The sequence below is a fragment of the Nomascus leucogenys genome, chromosome 4 (assembly GCF_006542625.1).
Source record: "Nomascus leucogenys isolate Asia chromosome 4, Asia_NLE_v1, whole genome shotgun sequence".
Classification (NCBI taxonomy): Eukaryota; Metazoa; Chordata; class Mammalia; order Primates; family Hylobatidae; genus Nomascus; species Nomascus leucogenys.
In genome coordinates this window covers 138,880,317-138,902,272 of record NC_044384.1, presented here as the reverse complement: position 1 = coordinate 138,902,272, position 21,956 = coordinate 138,880,317, and the positions used below count along the sequence as shown (strand labels likewise).

The 21,956-nt window shown below is 37.6% G+C and overlaps 1 long non-coding RNA gene across 1 annotated transcript in view; it reads right to left on the bottom strand.

Annotated features, from left to right (window-relative positions):
* Positions 1–20,861, bottom strand: part of LOC101177827 — a 28,572-nt gene extending 7,711 nt beyond the window's left edge. The window contains exons 1-2 of the long non-coding RNA XR_001113245.1: positions 20,749–20,861; positions 4,725–4,826 (exon numbers count right to left, since the gene is read on the bottom strand). This is a non-coding gene — a long non-coding RNA (uncharacterized LOC101177827). The remainder of the gene's footprint in view (positions 1–4,724; positions 4,827–20,748) is intronic.
* Between the last annotated feature and the right edge of the window lie 1,095 nt (positions 20,862–21,956).

Genomic DNA, 21,956 nt, shown 5'->3' with positions numbered 1-21,956 from the left:
CACACACACATACGCATACAACAGGATGTTGTTGGACAATAAGAGTTTCAAGTCAATTTCAAGTCAATTAACAATACTGTAACTTTGGAAGTATCTCACAGGAATCAAACCTAAATGACTTTTCCCAAATACAAGCCCTCTCTTGGGTAGTTTTTATCTTAGAGTAAAACACTTTCAAATTACTTGTTTGTAGTTTACATAATCAAATGGCTGTATGCTTTGCTCCTCTGAGAGCCAACATTAAAAGGAAAATCAACATTTAAGTATTCATTTGCAAAACATCTTACTGCATCTAAAGGCTAAAGATAGTTTAAATGTATATCCTATTTCTAGGTTATGCTGATTTATCTACTCACCTTTTTCCCAGCTTTTTAATTCAGATCCCATCAGTAATATTTTATTTTCCCAGCCCATGTATGCAAGTATTTCTAGATCCATCAGTTACCTTATAGGTGTTCCTTATTTAATAAAATCATATATATATATATATATATATATATATATCCAAACTTCCCCAGTGGTTAAATTGGGAGAGATATTATTTTACATTACAAATAATTTTTCACTTTATAAAAAGGACCTCTCATCCCTTTTTTCTACAAATATCATTGATTATATTTGTAAATGAAGAGTTCAGTGGTTGGATGGTGGTGATGATAGCACAACAATGTGAAAGTATTTAATGCCCCTGAACGGTACACATAAAAATGGTAAAGATGGCAAATTTCATATTATGTGCATTTTATCACAATATATATATAATTATCACAATTATATATATAAAATTATCACAGTTATATATGTGTATATATATGTGTGCGTGTGCATATATGTGTGTGTCTGTATGTGTATATATATATATAAATAATTGAGGCATCTCTGTGGGCCTGCACCATGCTGGGTACTGGGGCCAGGGCACTGAGTGAGGCAGAGATCATCAGTACCCACATGGAGCCTGCAGTCTAGTGGGACAAACATCTAGTCCACTGACCATGTAATCCAGCAAATGTGGCCTAGTGCTATCAAGGCAGGAGATCAGCAGGACTTGTTTTTGGAACACTGGTCATGACCCCAGTCACGACCCTGCTGACTGGAGCAGGATCTGGTCAAAACAGGGTGCAGTGATGAAGCTGGCCAAAACCAGTAGATGGTGATGAAAGCAACCTCTAGTTGCCCTCATTGTTCATTAGCATAAAGACACTCCCACCAGTGCCATAACAATTTACAAATGCCATGGCAATGAGCTATGGCAATGGCCCATAAACAGTTACCTCTTATGGTTGCAGAACATCCCTGCCTCATTTCCAGAAGGTTCTGAATAACCTGCCTCTTAATTAGCATATCATTGAAACTGGGTATAAACACAGCTGCCAACAGCCCATATATTGCTACTCTGGGCACACTGTCTATGGGTTAGCCCTGCTCCACAAGGAGCAGTCCTTTGCTCCTGCTGTACAATGCTGCTTCAACGAAAGTTGCTGTCTAACACCACCAGCTCACCCTCAAATTCTTTCCTGGATGAAGCCAAGAACCCACCCCTCTCAGGGAGGTCATGTGAGAGATAGCCTAAGCATTGTCATCTTACCTAAAAATTTCCAGCGCTTTCTCCAATGTCCCTACATGCCTGCCCAGATTCAGCAACTCTTAGAAAATAACTGAGAAGTAAAGTGTAGACGAAGGAAAGTGTATATTGGTAAAAGCATATTAACTTTTGAAACAAACGAGTCCTACCACTGCAATTAACACAGTACGCGTTTTTTTCTGCGTCACAGTCATCCAAATGAGAATGTGGTGCGCCTGCTCCTCAGAGTCATTCAAGAATCCAGGTTGCCAGGGGCTCTGCCCTCTTAAGTAGTTGGCTTCCAAAATTGTCCTAACCATCAACATCCAGCAAGCAGTTGGATGTAAGGAAAAGATTACATGTGAGAGCTTTCGCTTGCTCAGACCTAGACAAAGTGTTCATCACTTTCACTCACATTCCTCTGGATAGAATTCCACCTACAATGGAACTTAGAGATGTAGCCTGGCTGTGTGTCCAGGAAGAAGAGGAAACAAGTTTGATGATCACTTAGCCATCTCGGTCTCATCAAAGACGCTGTGGTTCTCATATACAAAGAGTTATAAAAGTAGGAATGGAGGACAGATGGTTGGAAACTGTATTTTGTTTACTCATTTGCTTATACTTACAGGGATCAGAAATTAGGAGTCAAAAAACAATAATTTATTGTTTTATAATAGAAGAATATGTATTAGAAATTTGGAGTAGTTATCAACTTCCCTCAACTAAAGATCTGGAAAAGGAACTTGGTTACAACCTACATTCAGGAAGGGGCTCAATAGTGATTCATATATAATATATGTTGGCAAACATTAAATTAGTCTCTACTTACTACAAGTAAAGATAAGAAATAAATGGAGCCTATAAAAATTTGCTCAGATAAGATGAAATGAAATATCATATGAAGACAAATTAAAAATGCACCTCTGAATGTGACTTATTACAGAAATCAGAAGAAAAGCACCCTCAGTAGACTGTAAGACTGCAAAGCCTCCTGGAAATAAAAGGTGTAAGTACAAGCAATGAAAAATCAAGATGAAAGAATGGTCATGTAGAGAAAAGGAAAGGAGAGGGTTATTTACGACTTTGGACAGGATCAAAAGGACACTAAAAATACAATGGAATAATTCACTGTTGAAGATGTGCAATGCACAATTGGAGTTGATGAAAATGAGTTAGGGATATGGAAACAAAGTTCAGTTCTTACAGAATGAAAATAGAGTGGATGGATGTGAAAAGATGAAAGAAAGGAAGGTAGTTATGATCAGAGAACTCACAGCATCATACGGGTAAGTTAGGTTCTAGACAAAAGGTCAGAGAAATACTTTGCAAAAGTGATCATACATACATACACATATATATCTGTGCATATATATGTATATATATACATGAATATATATACGTGTGTATATACATGTATATATATACACATATATATGCACAGATATATGTGTATGTATATATACACACATATATACATACATGCACAGATATATATGTGTATGTACATATATACATATATACATATATGTGTATGTATATATACATATATGTATATATTTACATATATGAATATATGTATATATATACATATATATGTATATATATATATAGAGAGAGAGAGAGACAGAGAGAGAGATAGAAGAGTTTAAGAATCATTTAATTCCAGGCAAAAATCAAGTACAAAGAGGTACAAAGAGCTGCATCCTGGCACTCATTTTGAATTATAAGGATAAAAAATTTAAACCCTATCCAGGCTAAAAGACAAGGCACTTAGAAAAAAAGGATAAATGGACAAGATTCACCTGGCTCTGAAATTTTTGAGATCAGCTGGGACAGTTCTATCTAATACTACAACAAAATTATTTCAGATCCAGCTCCTCGTAGGCAGCCAAACTGTCCTTCTGGTGAAATAAAGATGTGTATATAAACGCCATAGCTTAGAGAAAGTATCATCCATGTACAACTTTTGAAAAACTATTATTTGATTATATGATCATGTTGACTACGAATGAAGCAGAACTATGAGCTCAGGAATAGGGAAATCGTGGCGCAAGAGTACTTGGAGTGAGCACCAAAAGCATTTGTATGTAGGTTTAAATCTAATCCACGTGCAAAACCAAATGATCTAAACTACTTCTTGAAAGAGAAAATATATAATGTAAGATAATAATTTTAAAACAGTAATATTAACCTATATTCTCAAGTTATACTAATAAAAACTGAAAAATCAAAGGGATTGTGATTGTATTTATTTCCTTAGCTAGAAGAAGACCCGAAGGATTTATTTCGGTTCAGATAATTAGGGAAATAAAAATCGAAGAAGGCTTTTGAATCTTAAAGCAAGCCATAAATAGTTTAACACAGAGCTGTATCTCCCAGATCAGTAGAAAAGATAAAAATAAAACCATGTGTGCATTTTTAGCAGTGAGAAACAAAATGGAGTCACTGTAAAAAAAAAAAAAAAGCACAAAACAAGATGACATAAGTGAGACTGCATGATAAGGCATAAGGAAAGATGTCAGAAAATATGTCAGAAGTTAGACTAACCTTATTAGTTATAACAATAGATGGAAATGTACAAAAATAAAAGTGACAAAAGCAACATCGAATGGATCAAAATTCCCAATTTAACCTCTACAGATCGTTCCCGACTTAGGATAGCTGGACTTACGATGTTTTTGACTTTATCGTGGTGTAAAAGCAATTTGCATTTAGTATAAGCCGTACTTTGAATTTTAATTTTTTCCCAACTGTAGGTTGATGTCAGTGTTCTGAGCACCTTTAAGGTAGGATGGGATAAGGTATGATGTCTGTTAGGCTAGGTGTATTAAATGCATTTTCGACTTACGAGATTTTAAACTTATGATGGGTTTATGGAGATGATAAGTTTATCATTTATGAAAATAAAGAAGTTTAAAAGAAACATAAAACAAAAGTATGGAATTCATAAAGATAAAAGCAGAAATTCAATAACAGAAATACATTACATCTTAAACATTCTCATAAACCTTATAGATGTAACGCAAGAAGTTCTTAGATACAAGTTATCTCAAGGAAAAAATATTTACCTAAAGCCATATAAACCAATGTTATGTTCACTTGTAATGAGTCAACATTTGCTACCAATGATGCATTATGACATTTTCTTGTCAGAACGGCTTACCATCACCTATGCAGGTCTAGAGTGGCTTTTAAAATTCAGATATTCACTACTGCAGGTGTGAAAAGACTCACCTATGAGGATGCTTCTCATGATTTTTTTTCACTGCGAAAAATTGGAAAACATAAAAGGCGGATTTTAATTTAATAAATTATTCTCTCCATATGGACTAACACTGTACAATCAATAAAATGGTACTACAGAAAAATATCAAACAATATTGAAATGCTCCCAATACGTTGATTCCAAAAAGCAACTTGCAAAATGTACAGCAATCTGATTTGTTTAAATACACACACGCACAGAGCAAAGAGAGAAAGGGAACACTAGACACTGTAGATAAAAATTACAGTGGGGAGGGGAGGGAACTTAGAAGACGGGTCAATAGGTGCAGCAAACCACCATGGCACATGTATACCTATGTAACAAACCTGCATTTTCTACGTGTGTATCCCGGAACTCAAAGTAAAATAAAATAAAATAAATCTTAAAAAAAATTACAGTGGGGTTGCTAGTGATCTTATTTTCTTTGTGTTTCTCTGAATCTTTCCATTTCTAACATGAATTTATTTTATATTCAGAAAAACAAATCATAAATATTATATTTTTTAAAATATTAGTGCCTTCCATAATATTTTATGAGAAATTCAAGTAAAGTAATACCAAAATTAGTCTTTTTTTTTAACTTAGCACATATTTATAGAGTGTGTACTAACTGGTAGGCACTGTTTATACACTGGAGATACAACAGTGAACAAAACCAAGTCCCCGCCTTCCTCTCACTACAGAGAGGGAGAGATAGAAGATAAACAAATATAAGTACGTGTAATAACATTTGGTAACAATGTCATGAAGGAAATTATAGCAGCATAAAGAATAAGGAGTAATGAAAGACAGATGTGTTATTTCATAGTATAGTATTTATTGGCTTTGTTTATTTTTTCCTTTTTTGTGTCTGTTTTTGAGATGGAGTCCTGCTCTGTTGCCTAGGCTGGAGTGCAGTGGCTCGATCTCATGTCACTGCAACCTCCACCTCCCAGGTTTAAGTGATTCTCCTGCCTCAGCCTCCTGAGTAGCTGGAATTACAGGCGCCTGCTACCATGCCTGGCTAATTTTTGTATTTTTAGTAGAGACAGGGTTTCATCATGTTGGCTAGGCTGGTCTCAAACTTCTGACCTCAGGTGACCCATCCGCCCTGACCTCCCAAAGTGCTGGGATTACAGGTGTGAGCCACTGTGCCTGGTCTATTTTTTCCTTTGATTTTCAGTTGACACCCAATTGTACATACTTATGGAATACAGAGTGATATTTTGATACATGTATACAATGTGTAATGATGAAATGTATAAAAATAAAAACAACAAACACCTCCAACGTTTATCATTTGTTTGTGTTATGGACACTCAAAATCCTGTCTTCTAGCTTTTTGAAAATATGAACTAAATTATTGTTAACCATATTTGCCCAACAGTGCTACAGAATACTAGAACTTATTTCTCCTATCTAGCAGTAAAATGTAACTTTGTATTCATTAACCACTTTCCCTATCCTCTCCCTCCTCCTATCATTCCCAGCTTCTAATGACTACAATTCTTCTTTCCACTTTTATAAGCTCAGTATTTCTTAGCTCTCGTATATGAGTGAGAATATATGATATTTGTTTTTCTGTGCCTGTCTTATTTCACTTAACATGATATCCTCCAGGTTCATCCATGTTACTGCAAATAAGAAAATTTCTTTTTTTTATGGCTGTATAGTATTTCATTGGGTATATATTCCACATTTATCCATTCATCTATTGATGGACATTTAGGTTGAATCCATATCTTGGCTATTGTGAATAGTGCTGCAAAAAATCTTAGGAATAAAGGTTTCCCTTCGATATAGAGTTTCCTTTCCTTCAGATTAATTCCTAGCAGTGAGAACACTGGATTCTATGGTAGTCCTATTTTCAGTTTTTTGAAAAACCTCCATATTGTTTTCCATAATGGCTGTACTAATTTACATTCCCACCAACAGTGTATGAATTCCCTTTTGTCTGCATCCTTGCCAGCATTTGTTATTTTTTGTCTTTTTGATTATAGCCATTCAAACTGGGTTAAGATGATATATCGTTATGATTTTGATTTGCATTTCCCTGATGATTAGTGGTGCTGAGCATTTTTTTTTCACATATTTGTTGGCTGTTTGTATGTCTTCTTTGAAAAATATTTCATGCCTGTAATCCCAGCTACTCTGGAGGCTGAGGCAGGAGAATCGCTTGAATGCAGGAAGCGGAAGTTGTGGTAAGCAGAGATTGTGCCATTGCACTCCAGCCTGGGCAACAGAGCAAGCCTCTGTCTCAAAATTATATATATATGTATATATATTTTTTATATATTCAGCTCCTTTACCCATTTTTAAATTGGATTATTTGTTTTCTGTGGGCTTTTTTACGTTATTTTTTTTAAGTTTCTTGTACGTTCTGGATATTAGTCCCTGGTTAGATGACTAGTTTGTGAATATTTTATCTCATTCTGTAGGTTGTCTCTTCGTTCTACTGATTATTTCCTCTGCTGTGCAGAAGCTTTTGAGTTTTATATAGTCTCATTTGTCTTTTTTTGTTTTTGATGCCTGTTTGTTTTAAGTCTTACCCGTAAAATCTTGCAATGTCCTGAAGCATTTCCTTTATGGTTTCTTCTGGTGGTCTTACAGGTTTGAGTCTTCTGCATTAGCCTTTAATCCATGTTGAGTTGATTTTTGTATGTGGTGAGATATAGGGGTCTAGTTTTACTCTTCTGCATATAGATATTCATTTTTTCCAGCTCTATGTATTGACAGGGTGTCCTTCATCCAATGTAAGTTCTTGCCACCTTTGACGAAAATGTGTTGACTGTAACTGCATAGATTTATTTTTATGTTCTCTGTTCTATTCCATTGGTCTATGTGTCTGTTTTTTTATACCAATACCATGCTGTTTTGGTTACTATAGATTTGTATTTTGAAGTCAGACAGTATTATGCCTTCAGCTTTGTTCTTTTTGCAAAAGATTGCTTTGGCTATTTAGGGTTTTTTTTGTTTTTCTTTTTTTTTGTGTCTGTGTGTGTGTGTGTGTGTGATTCCATACAAATTTTAGGATTTTTTTCTATTTTGGTGAAAAATGTCATTAGTGTTTTGATTGGGATTCCATTGAATCTGTAGATTGCTTTGGATAGTATGGTCATTTTAACAGTACTAACTCTTCCAATCCATGATTATGGGATGTCTTTCCATTTTTGTGTATGTATCCTCTTCAATTTCTTGATCAGTTTTATAGTTTTCATTGTAGATATATTTCACATTTATTCCTATGTATTTTACTTTTCTTATCATAAATGGGATTGCTTTCTTAATTTACTTTTCAGCCAGTTCATTATTAGTGTGTAGAATTGTTGCTAATCTTTGCATACTGACTTTGCAGCTTGCATCTTTACTAGATTTTTCTATCAGTTCTAAGAGTTTTTTGATGGCATCTTAGGTTTTCCTACATATAAGATCTTGTTGTCTGCAAAGGACAATTTTACTTCCTCTTTTTCAGTATGGATGCCCTTTATTTACTCTTTTTTTTTTTTTTTTTTTTTTTTTTTTGCCTAAGTGCTATGGCTAGGACTTACAGTGCTATGTTGAATAAGAGTAGTGAAAGAGGCGATGTAAAACTGGTAAAAACATCAAGATGGCTGAATAGGAACAGCTCCAGTCTGCAGCTCCCAGCCTGAGCAACACAGAAGACGGGTGATTTCTGCATTTCTGTTTGAACTTTGAAGAGACTAGTGGTTCTCCCGGCATGCAGCTGGAGATCTGAGAATGGACAGACTGCCTCCTAAAGTGGGTCCCTCACCCCCGAGCAGCTTAACTGGGAGGCACCCCCCAGTAGGGACAGACTGACACCTCACTCGGCCAGGTACTCCTCTGAGACAAAACTTCCAGAGCAACTATCAGACAGCTGAATTTGTGGTCTCACGAAAATCCGCTGTTCTGCAGCCACCACTGCTGATACCCAGCCAAACAGGGTCTGGAGTGGACCTCTAGTAAACTCCAACAGACCTGCAGCTGAGGGTCCCGTCTGGTAGAAGGAAAACTAACAAACAGAAAGGACATCCACACCAAAAACCCATCTGTACATCACCATCATCAAAGACCAAAAGTAGATAAAACCACAAAGATGGGGAAAAAAACATAGCAGAAAAACTGGAAACTCTAAAAAGCAGAGCACCTCTCCTCCTCCAAAGGAACGCAGTTCCTCACCAGCAATGGAACAAAGCCGGATGGAGGATGACTTTGACAAGTTGAGAGAAGAAGGCTTCAGACAATCAAACTACTCCGAACTACAGGAGGAAATTCAAAACAATAGCAAAGAAGTTAAAAACTTTGAAAAAAAATTAGACGAATGGATAACTAGAATAACCAATGGAGAGAAGGGCTTAAAGGAGCTGATGAAGCTGAAAGCCAAGTATCAAGAACTATGTGAAGATTGCAGAAGCCTCGGTAGCAGAAGCGATCAACTAGAAGAAAGGGTATCACTGATGGAAGATGAAATGAATGAAATGAAGTGAGAAGGGAAGTTTAGAGAAAAAAGAATAAAAAGAAATGAACAAAGCCTCCAAGAAATTTGGGACTATGTGAAAAGACCAAACCTACGTCTGATTGGTGTACCTGAAAATGACGGAGAGAATAGAACCAAGTAGGAAAACACTCTGCAAGATATTATCCAGGAGAACTTCCCCAATCTAGCAAGGCAGGCCAACATTCAGATTCAGGAAATACAGAGAATGCCACAAAGATACTCCTCGAGAAGAGCAACTCCAAGACACATAATTGTCAGATTCACCAAAGTTGAAATGAAGGAAAAAATGTTAAGGGCGGCCAGAGAGAAAGGTCGGGTTACCCACAAAGGGAAGCCCATCAGACTAATAGCTGATCTCTCTGCAGAAACTCTACAAGCCAGAAGAGAGTGGGGGCCGATATTCAACATTCTTAAAGAAAAGAATTTTCAACCCAGAATTTCATATCCAGCCAAACTAAGCTTCATAAGTGAAGGAGAAATAAAACACTTTACAGACAAGCAAACGCTGAGTGATTTTGTCACCACCAGGCCTGCCCTAAAAGAGATCCTGAAGGAAGCATTAAACACGGAAAGGAACAACCAGTAGCAGCCCCTGCAAAAACATGCCAAATTGTAAAGACCATCGAAGCTAGGAAGAAACTGCATCAACTAACGAGCAAAATAACCAACTAACATCATAATGACAGGATCAGATTCACACATAACAACATTAACTTTAAATGTAAATGGGCTAAATGCTCCAATTAAAAGACACAGACTGGCAAACTGGATAAGGAGTCAGGACCCATCAGTGTGCTGTATTCAGGAAACCCATCTTACGTGCAGAGACACACATAGACTCAAAATAAAGGGATGGAGGAAGATCTACCAAGCAAATGGAAAACAAAAAAAGGCAGGGGTTGCAATCCTAGTCTCTGATAAAACAGACTTTAAACCAACAAAGATCAAAAGAGACAAAGAAGGCCATTACATAATGGTAAAGGGATCAATTCAACAAGAAGAGCTAACTATCCTAAATATATATGCACCCAACACAGGAGCACCCAGATTCATAAAGCAAGTCCTGAGTGACCTACAAAGGGACTTAAACTCCCACACAATAATAATGGGAGATTTTAACACCCCACTGTCAACATTAGACAGATCAACGAGACAGAAAGTTAACAAGGATATCCAGGAATTGAACTCAGCTCTGCACAAAGTGGACCTAATAGACATCTACAGAACTCTCCACCCCAAATCAACAGAATACACATTTTTTTCAGCACCACACCACACCTATTCCAAAATTGACCACATAGTTGGAAGTAAAGCTCTCCTCAGCAAATGTAAAAGAACAGAAATTATAACAAACTGTCTCTCAGACCACAGTGAAATCAAACTAGAACTCAGGATTAAGAAACTCACTCAAAACCACTCAACTACACAGAAACTGAACAACCTGCTCCTGAATGACTATTGGGTACATAATGAAATGAAGGCAGCAATAAAGATGTTCTTTGAAACCAACGAGAACAAAGACACAACATACAAGAATCTCTGGGACACATTCAAAGCAGTGTGTAGAGGGAAATTTATAGCACTAAATGCCCACAAGAGAAAGCAGGAAAGATCCAAAATTGATGCCCTAACATCACAATTAAAAGAACTAGAAAAGCAAGAGCAAACACATTCAAAAGCTAGCAGAAGGCTAGAAATAACTAAAATCAGAGCAGAACTGAAGGAAATAGAGACACAAAAAACCCTTCAAAAAATTAATGAATCCAGGAGCTGGTTTTTTGAAAGATCAACAAAATTGGTAGACTGCTAGCAAGACTAATAAAGAAGAAAAGAGAGAAGAATCAAATAGATGCAATAAAAAATGAAAAAGGGGATATCACCATTGATCCCACAGAAATACAATCTACCATCAGAGAATACTACAAACACCTCTATGCAAATAAACTAGAAAAGCTAGAAGAAATGGATAAATTCCTCGACAAATACACCCTCCCAAGACTAAACCAGGAAGAAGTTGAATCTCTGAATAGAGCAATAACAGGTTCTGAAATTGTGGCAATAATCAATAGCTTACCAACCAAAAAGAGTCCGGGACCTGAGGATTGACAGCCAAATTCTACCAGAGGTACAAGGAAGAACTGGTACCATTCCTTCTGAAACCATTCCAATTGATAGAAAAAGAGGGAATCCTCCCTAACTCATTTTATGAAGCCAGCATCGTCCTGATACCAAAGCCTGGCAGAGGCACAACCAAAAAAGAGAATTTCAGACCAATATCGTTGATGAACATTGATGCAAAAATCCTCAATAAAATACTGGGAAGCCGAATCCAGCAGCACATCAAAAAGCTTATACACCATGATCAAGTGGGCTTCATTCCTGGGATGCAAGGCTGGTTCAACATACACAAATCAATAAATGTAATCCAGCATATAAACAGAACCAAAGACAAAAACCACATGATTATCTCAATAGATGCAGAAAAGGCCTTTGACAAAATTCAACAACACTTCATGCTAAAAACTCTCAATAAATTAGGTATTGATGGGACATATCTCAAAATAATAAGAGCTATCTACGACAAACCCTCAGCCAATATCATACTGAATGGGCAAAAACTGGAAGCATTCCCTTTGAAAACTGGCACAAGATAGGGATGCCCTCCCTCACCACTCCTATTCAACATAGTGCTGGAAGTTCTGGCCAGGGCAATCAGGCAGGAGAAGGAAATAAAAGGTATTCAATTAGGAAAAGAGGAAGTCAAATTGTCCCTGTTTGCAGACGACATGATTGTATATCTAGAAAACCCCATCGTCTCAGCCCAAAATCTCCTTGAGCAGATTAGCAACTTCAGCAAAGTCTCAGGATACAAAATCAATGTACAAAAATCACAAGCATTCTTGTACACCAATCACAGACAAACAGAGAGCCAAATCATGACTGAAATCCCATTCACAATTGCTTCAAAGAGAATAAAATACCTAGGAATCCAACTTACAAGGGATGTGAAGGACCTCTTCAAGGAGAACTACAAACCACTGCTCAATGAAATAAAAGAGGATACAAACAAATGGAAGAACATTCCATGCTCATGGGTTGGAAGAATCAATATCGTGAAAATGGCCATACTGCCCAAGGTAATTTATAGATTCAATGCCATCCCCATCAAGCTACCAATGACTTTCTTCACAGAATTGGAAAAAACTACTTCAAAGTTCATATGGAACCAAAAAAGAGCCCGCATCGCCAAGTCAATCCTAAGCCAAAAGAACAAAGCTGGAGGCATCACGCTACCTGACTTCAAACTATACTACAAGGCTACAGTAACCAAAACAGCATGGTACTGGTACCACAACAGAGACATAGATCAATGGAACAGAACAGAGCCCTCAGAAATGATGCTGCATATCTACAACTATCTGATCTTTGACAAACCTGACAAAAACAAGAAATGGGGAAAGGATTCCCTATTTAATAAATGGTGCTGGGAAAACTGGCTAGCCATATGTAGAAAGCTGAAACTGGATCCCTTCCTTACACCTTATACAAAAATTAATTCAAGATGGATTAAAGACTTACATGTTAGACCTAAAACCATTAAAATCCTACAAGAAAACCTAGGCAATACCATTCAGGACATAGGCGTGGGCAAGGACTTCATGTCTAAAATACCAAAAGCAATGGCAAGAAAAGCCAAAACTGACAAATGGGATCTAATTAAACTCAAGAGCTTCTGCACAGCAAAAGAAACTACCGTCAGAGTGAACAGGCAACCTACAGAATGGGAGAAAATTTTTGCAACCTACTCATCTGACAAAGGGCTGATATCCAGAATCTACAATGAACTCAAACAAATTTACAAGAAAAAAACAAACCACCCCATCAAAAAGTGGGCAAAGGACATGAACAGACACTTCTCAAAAGAAGACATTTATGCAGCCAAAAAACACATGAAAAAACGCTCATCATCACTGGCCATCAGAGAAATGCAAATCAAAACCACAGTGAGATACCATCTCACACCAGTTAGAATGGCCATCATTAAAAAGTCAGGAAACAACAGGTGCTGGAGAGGATGTGGAGAAATAGGAACACTTTTACACTGTTGGTGGGACTGTAAACTAGTTCAACCATTGTGGAAGTCAGTGTGGCGATTCCTCAGGGATCTAGAACTAGAAATACCATTTGACTCAGCCATCCCATTACTGGGTATATACCCAAAGGACTATAAATCATGCTGCTATAAAGACACATGCACACGTATGTTTGTTGTGGCACTATTCACAATAGCAAAGACTTGGAACCAACCCAAATGTCCAACAACAATAGACTGGATTAAGAAAATTCCATATACACCATGGAATACTATGCAGCCATAAAAAATGATGAGTTCATGTCCTTTGTAGGGACATGGATGAAACTGGAAAACATCATTCTCAGTAAACTATAGCAAGGACAAAAAACCAAACACTGCATGTTCTCATTCATAGGTGGGAATTGAACAATGAGAACACATGGACACAGGAAGGGGAACTTCACACACCGGGGACTGTTGTGGGGTGGGGGGACGGGGGAGGGACAGCATTAGGAGATATACCTAATGTTAAATGACGAGTTAATGGGTGCAGGAAAACAACATGGCACATGGATACATATGTAACAAGCCTGCACATTGTGCACATGTACCCTAAAACCTAAAGTATAATAATAATAAAAAAAGTAAAACTTAGGCAAACAAAGAGAAAAAATAAAAATAAAATAAAATAAAAAAATAAAAAAAAAAGAGTAGTGAAAGAGGCAATTTTGCCTTGCCCCAGTTCTTAGAGGAAAGGCTTTCAGCCTTTCTGTATTCAGCACAGTAGCTGTGAATGTGTCCTATACGGCCTTTATTTCATTGAGGTATGTTCCTTCTATACATAACATTTGTAGGGTTTTTATCATGAAAGATGTTGAATTTTATCAAATTATTTTTCTGCATTTATTGAGATTATCATATATTTTTTGTCCTTTATTCTGTTGATGTGTAGAATTACAAGTACTGATTTGCATTCATTGAACCATCTTCGCATCACTGGGATAAATCCTACTGGATCATGATGTATAATCTCACTGTGTTGTTAGGTTCAGATTGTCAGTATTTTGTTGAGGATTTTTGCATCTGTGTTTTCTTTATTTGTTGTGTCCTGGTCTGGTTTTGTTATCAGGGTAGTGGTGGCCTCATAAAATGAGTTAGGAATAATTCCCTCTTCTTCAATTTTTTGAAATAGTTTGAAAAGAATTCTTGCTAATTCTTCTTTAAATGTTTGGTAGAATTTAGCAGTAAAGCCATCTGGTCCTGGGCTTTTCTTTGTTAGGAGGCATTTTACTACTGATTCAATCTTGTTACTTTGGTCTGCTATTGGTGTGTTCAGGTTTTCTGTTTCTTCCTAGTTCTATCTTGGCAGGTTATGTCTGCCCAGGAATTTATCAACTTTTTTCTGAGATTTCCTAAATTTGATAGGATTTCTATTTTTTATATTTGTTGAGATTTGTTTTGTGGTATAAAATATGATCTATCCTAGAGAATGTTTCATGTGCTGATGAGAAGAATGCATACTCTATAACTGTTGGATACAATGTTCTGTAGATGTCTGTTTGGTCATTTAGTCTATAGTGCAGTTTAATTCTATGTTTCTTTATTGATTTTCTGTTTACATGACCTGTCCAATGACGAAAGTGGGATGTTAAAGTCCCCAGCTATTATTGTATTGGTAAGTATCTCTCTTTATCTCTAATAATGTTTGCTTTTAATGTGTAGGTGATCCTGTGTTGGGTGCATATTCATTTACAATTGTTATATTCTCTTGCTGAATTGATCCCTTTATCATAATGTAATGATCTTCTTTGTCTCTTTCTATTTATTTTTTTGACTTATAGTCTATTTAGTCTGATATAAGTCAAGCTTCCCCCACACACTTTTGGTTTCCGTTTGTGTGGAATACCTTTTTCCATCCCTTTACTTTCAGTCTGTGTGTGTCTTTACAGATGAAGTGCATTTCTAGTATATAGGTGGGTCTTCAGTTTTTAAATCCGTTCAGTGACTCTGTATCTCTTAAATAGGGGATTTAAATGGTTTACATTCATGATTGTTATTGATAGGTGAGGACTTACTCCTGTCATTTGGTTAGTTGATTTCTGATTGTCTAATATATCCTTTGTGGCCTTTTTCCTCTCTTGCTTATCTTTGCCATTTGGTGGTTTTCTGTAGTGATAACCTTTTATTCCTTTCTCCTTCTCACTTGCGTATCTGTTCTACCAGTGAGTTTTACGCTTTCATGTGTTTTCTTTTTTTTTTTTTTTTGAGACGGAGTCTTGCTCTTTCGCCCAGGCCAGAGGGCAGTGGCACGATCTCGGCTCACTGCAAGCTCCGCCTCCCAGGTTCACGCCATTCTCCTGCCTCAGCCTCCCGAGTAGCTGGGACTACAGTTGCCTGCCACCGTGCCCGGGTAATTTTTTGTATTTTTAGTAGAGACAGGGTTTCACCGTGTTAGCCAGGATGGTCTCGATCTCCTGACCTCGTGATCCACCCACCTCGGCCTCCCAAAGTGCTGGGATTACAGGCATAGATATCATCTTTTAGCTTCTGTTTGTAGAACTTCCTTAAGCATTTGTTATAGGGCTAGTCTAGTGGTGATAAATTCCCTCACATTTTGCTTCTCTAGGAAAGACTTCATTTTTACCTTTATTCCTGAATTACAGCTTTGCTCAGTTTAGTGTTCTTGACTAGCAGTTTTCTTCTCTCAGCACTTTGAGGCTATCATCCCATTTTCTCTGGCCTGTAAGGTTTCTGCTGAGAAATCTGATATTAGTCTGATGGGGATTCCCTTATGTGTGACTTGATGCTTTTTTTCTTGCTATTTTTAGAATTCTCTCTTTACTTCTTGATGTTTGACAATTTGACAATAATGTGCCTTGGAGATGACATTTTTGGGTTAAATCTATTTGGGAATGTTTAAACTTCCTCTATCTGCATTTCTATAATTCTTCCAAGACTTCGGAAGTTTTCTGCTATTTTTTAATTAAATAGGCTTTTTATGCCTTTTGTCATATTTTCTCCTTCTGGATCACTCATAATTTGAATATTTGTTCCCTTGATGTTGTCCTGTATGTCACATAGGCTTTCTTTATTCCTTTTTATTCTTTTTATTTGTTTGACTGGGTTATTTTAAAAGATCTGTCTTCTAGTACAGAAATTCTTTTTTCTGCTTGATCTAGTTTAATATTGAAGCACTCAATTGTATTTTTTATTTTATCATCAAATTCTTCAGTTCTAGGATTTCTGTTTGGTTATTTTTAATAATATCTATCTGATATGGTTTGGATCTGTGTCCTTACCCAAATCTCATGTCAAATTGTAATCCCCAATGCTGGAGGTAGGCCTGGGAGGTGATTGGATCATGGGGGAGAGTTTCTCATGGTTTAACACCATCCCCTTTGGTATTGTCTTGATGAGAGTGAGTTATCACAAGATCTGGTTGTTTAAAAGTGTGTAGTATCTCCCCTTCTCTTTCTTCCTCTTGCTCCAGACATGCAAAGTGCTTGCTCCCCCTTTGCCTTCTGCCATATTTGTAAGTTTCCTGAGACCTCCCCAAAGGCCAAGCAGATGCCACCATTATGTTTCCTATGCAGACTGTGGAGCTGTAAGCCAATTAAATGTTTTTTCTTTATCAATTACCCGGTCTCAGGTATTTCTTTGTAGCAGTGCAAGAATGGACTAATATACTATCTCTTCAAATTTTTCCATTCCCGTCATGAATTGTTATTAAAAATTTCTTTGTATTCTTTGTATTCTCTTATGCCTCACTGTTTCCTTAAGAAAATAGTATTTTAATCATTAATATTATGTATCAATTCATTAATAATTGTATTTTCATTAACATCAATACTATTTTATTATTAATACAACTATATTAATATTTTGAAATCCTTTTTAAGAATTTTATGTTTTTTTCTTTAGGATCTGTCACTGGATAATTATTATGTTCCTTTTGTGGTGTCATGTTCCTGGCTTATTCATGTTTTTTGTGTACATACACTGATATCTACACATCTTGCGTAATAGTCACTTCTTCCAGTTTTATGCAGTAGTTTTCATAGTGAAAGACTTTTTCCTGCAGATATATCTATACTGTCAGTTGGGTTGAGTACATGAGGTGTGGTTGCAGTGGTGTCATAGTGTAGTTCCTATATGATTTCTTTGACTGTATCAATGTCAGTGGTGTCTATAAGTTTCTTAGTAGCTTAGGTTACAGTTGTTTATGCAGGCTGTGGTGAGGCTTTTCTGGAGCCTGGGATGCTAGATGGGCTGGTTCTCAGGTCCCTGGATTGTGCATGAGCACAGACTATGGCAGCAGTGAGCCCTGGTAAGGATCAGTTCCAGGGTCCACTGGCAGCATGTGCATGTGCCAGTGGTGGATTGGCTTTTAAGTCTCTCAGAGGCACACTCGGGTCTGTGGCAGCCCTGCTGCTGGAGGGGGCAAGGTAATTGTTGGTGGTGGCAGCCCCTGGCAGGTGATTCTTGGGCTTTGGGGAGTACAAGCTTCAGCTCCCTAAATCCTAGGGGCAGCCTCCCTAATATGCAAGACCACCTGTCTCCCAGAGTGTAGGGCACTGTGTGGGCTTGGGTGTCTGGCATGCAGCCACAGTGCTGAGTGCAGCTGGTGTCATGATGCTGCAGCCCTAAGTAGATATGAGGGGAATCTTGGCTGGGCCTCAGGGATGTGGAAATGCAGGGGTTCTTGGACCCCAGGGCAGGATGTAGCCTGGTGTTTGTTCCATTCTTAAAATGGTGTCATGTGACAGCAGCCTGGGTTCTGGAGGGTGACTGGAACCCAGTGTGAATTCCCTATTCTGGACAATGTAATCACACGGACTCAAAGCAGCTCCCTTTACTAAGCCCAGGGCTTTTGAGGCCCAAATGGCTTTCCTGTCACTAGGATTGCATGTGTGTGTTATGGGAAACTGGGCTGTTGGATATCTCTTGCAATGGGGATCCTCACAATGGGGAACCCCTCCTGGCTCTGGCCAGCTGCTTTGCTGCCCTCTCTAGGCTATCATCTTGAGTTTCCCTCCTCAGAGGGTCACTGTCACTTCCCTGCTGAATTCTAGCGTTCTCCCTTACATACTCTATTCAACATACTCTACTCACCATTTTGGTCCTTCTTTGAAGTGGAGATTAGTGCTGGACACCTCTAGTCAACTGTGTTAATCACATAGGGTGGTACTGTCCTGCCTTTTATATTCTTGCAGAAAGTGGTATACGATGCTGGGCTCAGTGGCTCACACCTGTAATCCTAGCAATTTGGGGGGCCAAGGTGGGAGGATTGCTTGAGCACAGGAGTTCAAGGGCAGTCTGGGCAACATGGTGAAACCCTGTCTCTACAAAAAATACAAAAATTAGCCAGGTATAGATGGCATGCCCCTGTAGCCCAGCTACTTGGGAGGCTCAGGCGGGAGGACAGCTTGAGCCCAGGAGGTAGAGGTTGCAGTGAGCTGAAATTCTGACACTGCACTCCAGCCTGGGCAACAGAGCAAGACTCTGTCTCAAAAAAAAAAAAAAGTGGTATAGGGAACAGAACTACTTGTAGCTCTATTAGGCTTTCATAGTCTTTTGATTCTTAATAGGAATTGACCATATGACAGAACCTACAAACTCAAAATTAGTTATTGATGCTTATATGGCACCTGTATTTTAATTTTAATACCATGGCTAAAATGAAAGTGAGCAGGAGGCATCCCCAGGTATAGAAGATAAATCTTCAGTATTTAGAAAAAAATTCTTTTGGGCTTCTTTTGTAGTGATTTTAAACCATTTTTATTTATGTTGGTGCCAAGTCTTACTACCTACTAAAAAGCAAATTGCCCCACCCAGGCCTACTGAATCAGAACTCTTGTTTCAACAAGGCCTCCAGGTGATTCTGATAAATACTAACATTTGGAAACAATTGCCATAAAGACTAGCACAATGAGTATCCTCAGAGCACTGGTATTATGTTTGGATTCTCACAACAGTGGTTGATTCTGACATTTAAGTATCTTCTGATCAAATAGTTTTAATATTAAGTGTGCCAATATTAAAAAAAAATCATACCTCTGAAAAGAATTTTCTAAATTCAATCAGTTCAAATGTAGAAAAAACTTCACAGAACAGACTAAATCATTACATTGTTCTTTAAAGAAAACATGCAAAATGCCAAAACAAAAAATGTATGAAAGTGAAGGGTTCTGGTTGAGTGATGGTGGGAGACCTTAAGTCTTACATCTTGACAAACCCTGCTCCTGGACCTAAATTCGGATGCTTTTTTGACTCTGTGACAGCCTCTGGGATGCCTCTCTGGAGGTTCCACAAGCTGTACTTTGAAAATCATTAACTCTTGGATTAGTCACCTGACCCTTAATTATATACTGCCTTGGCCTTATATCTTCTTATAGTTTCGTTCTGTGTTGTTTTATTATTGCCTCTGATTGCTTACTTTTTGCATGCTTGTGGTCTGAACCCCTTCATGTAGGAGACAGCAGAAAAGGCCACAAAGCCCTGAATGTATTATGAATTGTAAAGAGGCACAGATAGCAGGCATATAATCAACCAATATAGCCAGCAAGCTAGACAGGAACTACAGGCAGGGGCTCTGTGTGCAGTATATTTCCTGTATTTTCCATAGTTTCTCAACTGCATGGAAGAAGGAATACAACTGGCATTAAGAAGACATAGCCCAGAAAGATGACAGAGTTAACAGCTATTTATCTGGTTCTTGATTTTAAGAAAAAATCAGTTAGAACCACTATTTTTCTCCTATGGATCCCATATTTAGGAAGATTTTCTCCATGAGACTAACTATAGTATACTAAGTAATACATTAGTTTTCCTCATTTTACTCAATACATCATACATTCTCAATGGAAGCAAAAATTGGTTCTTGTGGTACGATTGAACACATCTTACTCTTTTTTTTGTTGTTGTTTTTTGAGACTGAGTTTTGCCCTTGTTGCCCGGGCTGAAGTGCAAAGGCATGATCTCGGCTCACTGCAATCTCCGCCTCCTGGGTTCAAGCCATTCTCCTGCCTCAGCGTCCCTAGGAGCTGGAATTACAGGTGCCCACCACCAGGTCCAGCTGATTTCTTGGATTTTTAGTAGAGATGGGGTTTCATTATGTTGGCCAGGCTGGTCTCGAAGTCCTGACCTCAGGTGATCCACCTGCCTCAACCTCCCAAAGTGCTGGGATTACACGCGTAAGCCACTGTGCTGGGCCCATCTTACTCTTTTATACATAAAGCACAGTGCATCTATTGTACTAAAATTTCAAGGCGGTCATTAAAAAAAAGTCTAAAAGAATTCTTAGGGGAAAAAGGTAATGATACACTCATATAAATGACTTCCAATTAGAACTTTGATTTATATGAACTTACCAGTATTCTCACACTGAGTTGGAATTTCAGTCAAAACAAAATAACATCGTATTTCAGCTTGCGGATAAATGTAATTGTTCACTCATTAGTGAACACTTTGCTTGCCAGTAGTGCCGAAAGCATGGAAGAAAAAAGAACAACTGAAGAACTACTGCAATAGTCCAAGTAAGAAATGGCGGAGACTGGACTAGGATGTTCAGATTTGAGATGTATTTTAAAATATGCCTTCTGAAGAAAATTCAAAAAAGCTCAATGCCCTCATAATAAATGATTCTACATTGGGAAATACTGTATCATGCCAAAGTTCTAGGCCTTATTTCAGGGGAATCTTGGCCTGTTTGTATACATGTTCCAAAAAAATTCTTCCTGGCATCATCATTCTTTACACTGGCAGAGAAAAACAAATCAGCAAATCTCACCTTTTCCTTTACAGGAAAATTTTGTTTGTAGTTGGACCTAATATCTGTTCAGGTAAACAGTGGCTCTTATTCAAAGACAAGCTTTGTATATTTTGTTACACAAATGACCTTTATTTTTGAAGCTGTCAACAAAATTTTCATAATTGCAAATGGTCTAGGTTGATGTAACCTGCTCTATTTTGCAGATTTTACAGTGCATTTGTATTTGCACTGCTCAAAAATTACATAATGAGCATCAATAAGTCTTCCCATGCAATTTTTAGCTCACTCCTGGCATTGATCAACTGTTATGCTTAGTGTGGTGTAAATCTCTTCCTGATAAACCCAACTTTGGCCCTGGGCTCTATTTTTCCAACGGCTATTAATCAACTTTGCAAACTGCTTTAGATTCTTTTTCGAGATAGGATGTCATAAATAAGTAAAAGTAATCATTGTTTCATCCAGGAAGTAAAGAAGTGCAAGCTAGAATACGTGCAAGACAGCATGGTTGGGTCATATGTGTGCAGATGGGAAAAGACAAATTCTTCTCTGTGGTTACATGGGTCATATTGCCTGTATATCACCCTTTTCTGCAGTCTACCAAGCATTATAAACAGCATGTGATCCATGGGTCTGCTATCAAAACAAATACATTCTGTGAGATGTGAAGCGTCGTTTAATTTGAACAATGACTTGAGATTATTACTTAGGGTTTAGATGGAATGTTTTCTTAATGGGCCAATGTCTTTTGCAAAAAATAGGCCTCAGAGAGGAACACATAACAAGACTTTTTATTTATTTTTTTGAGAT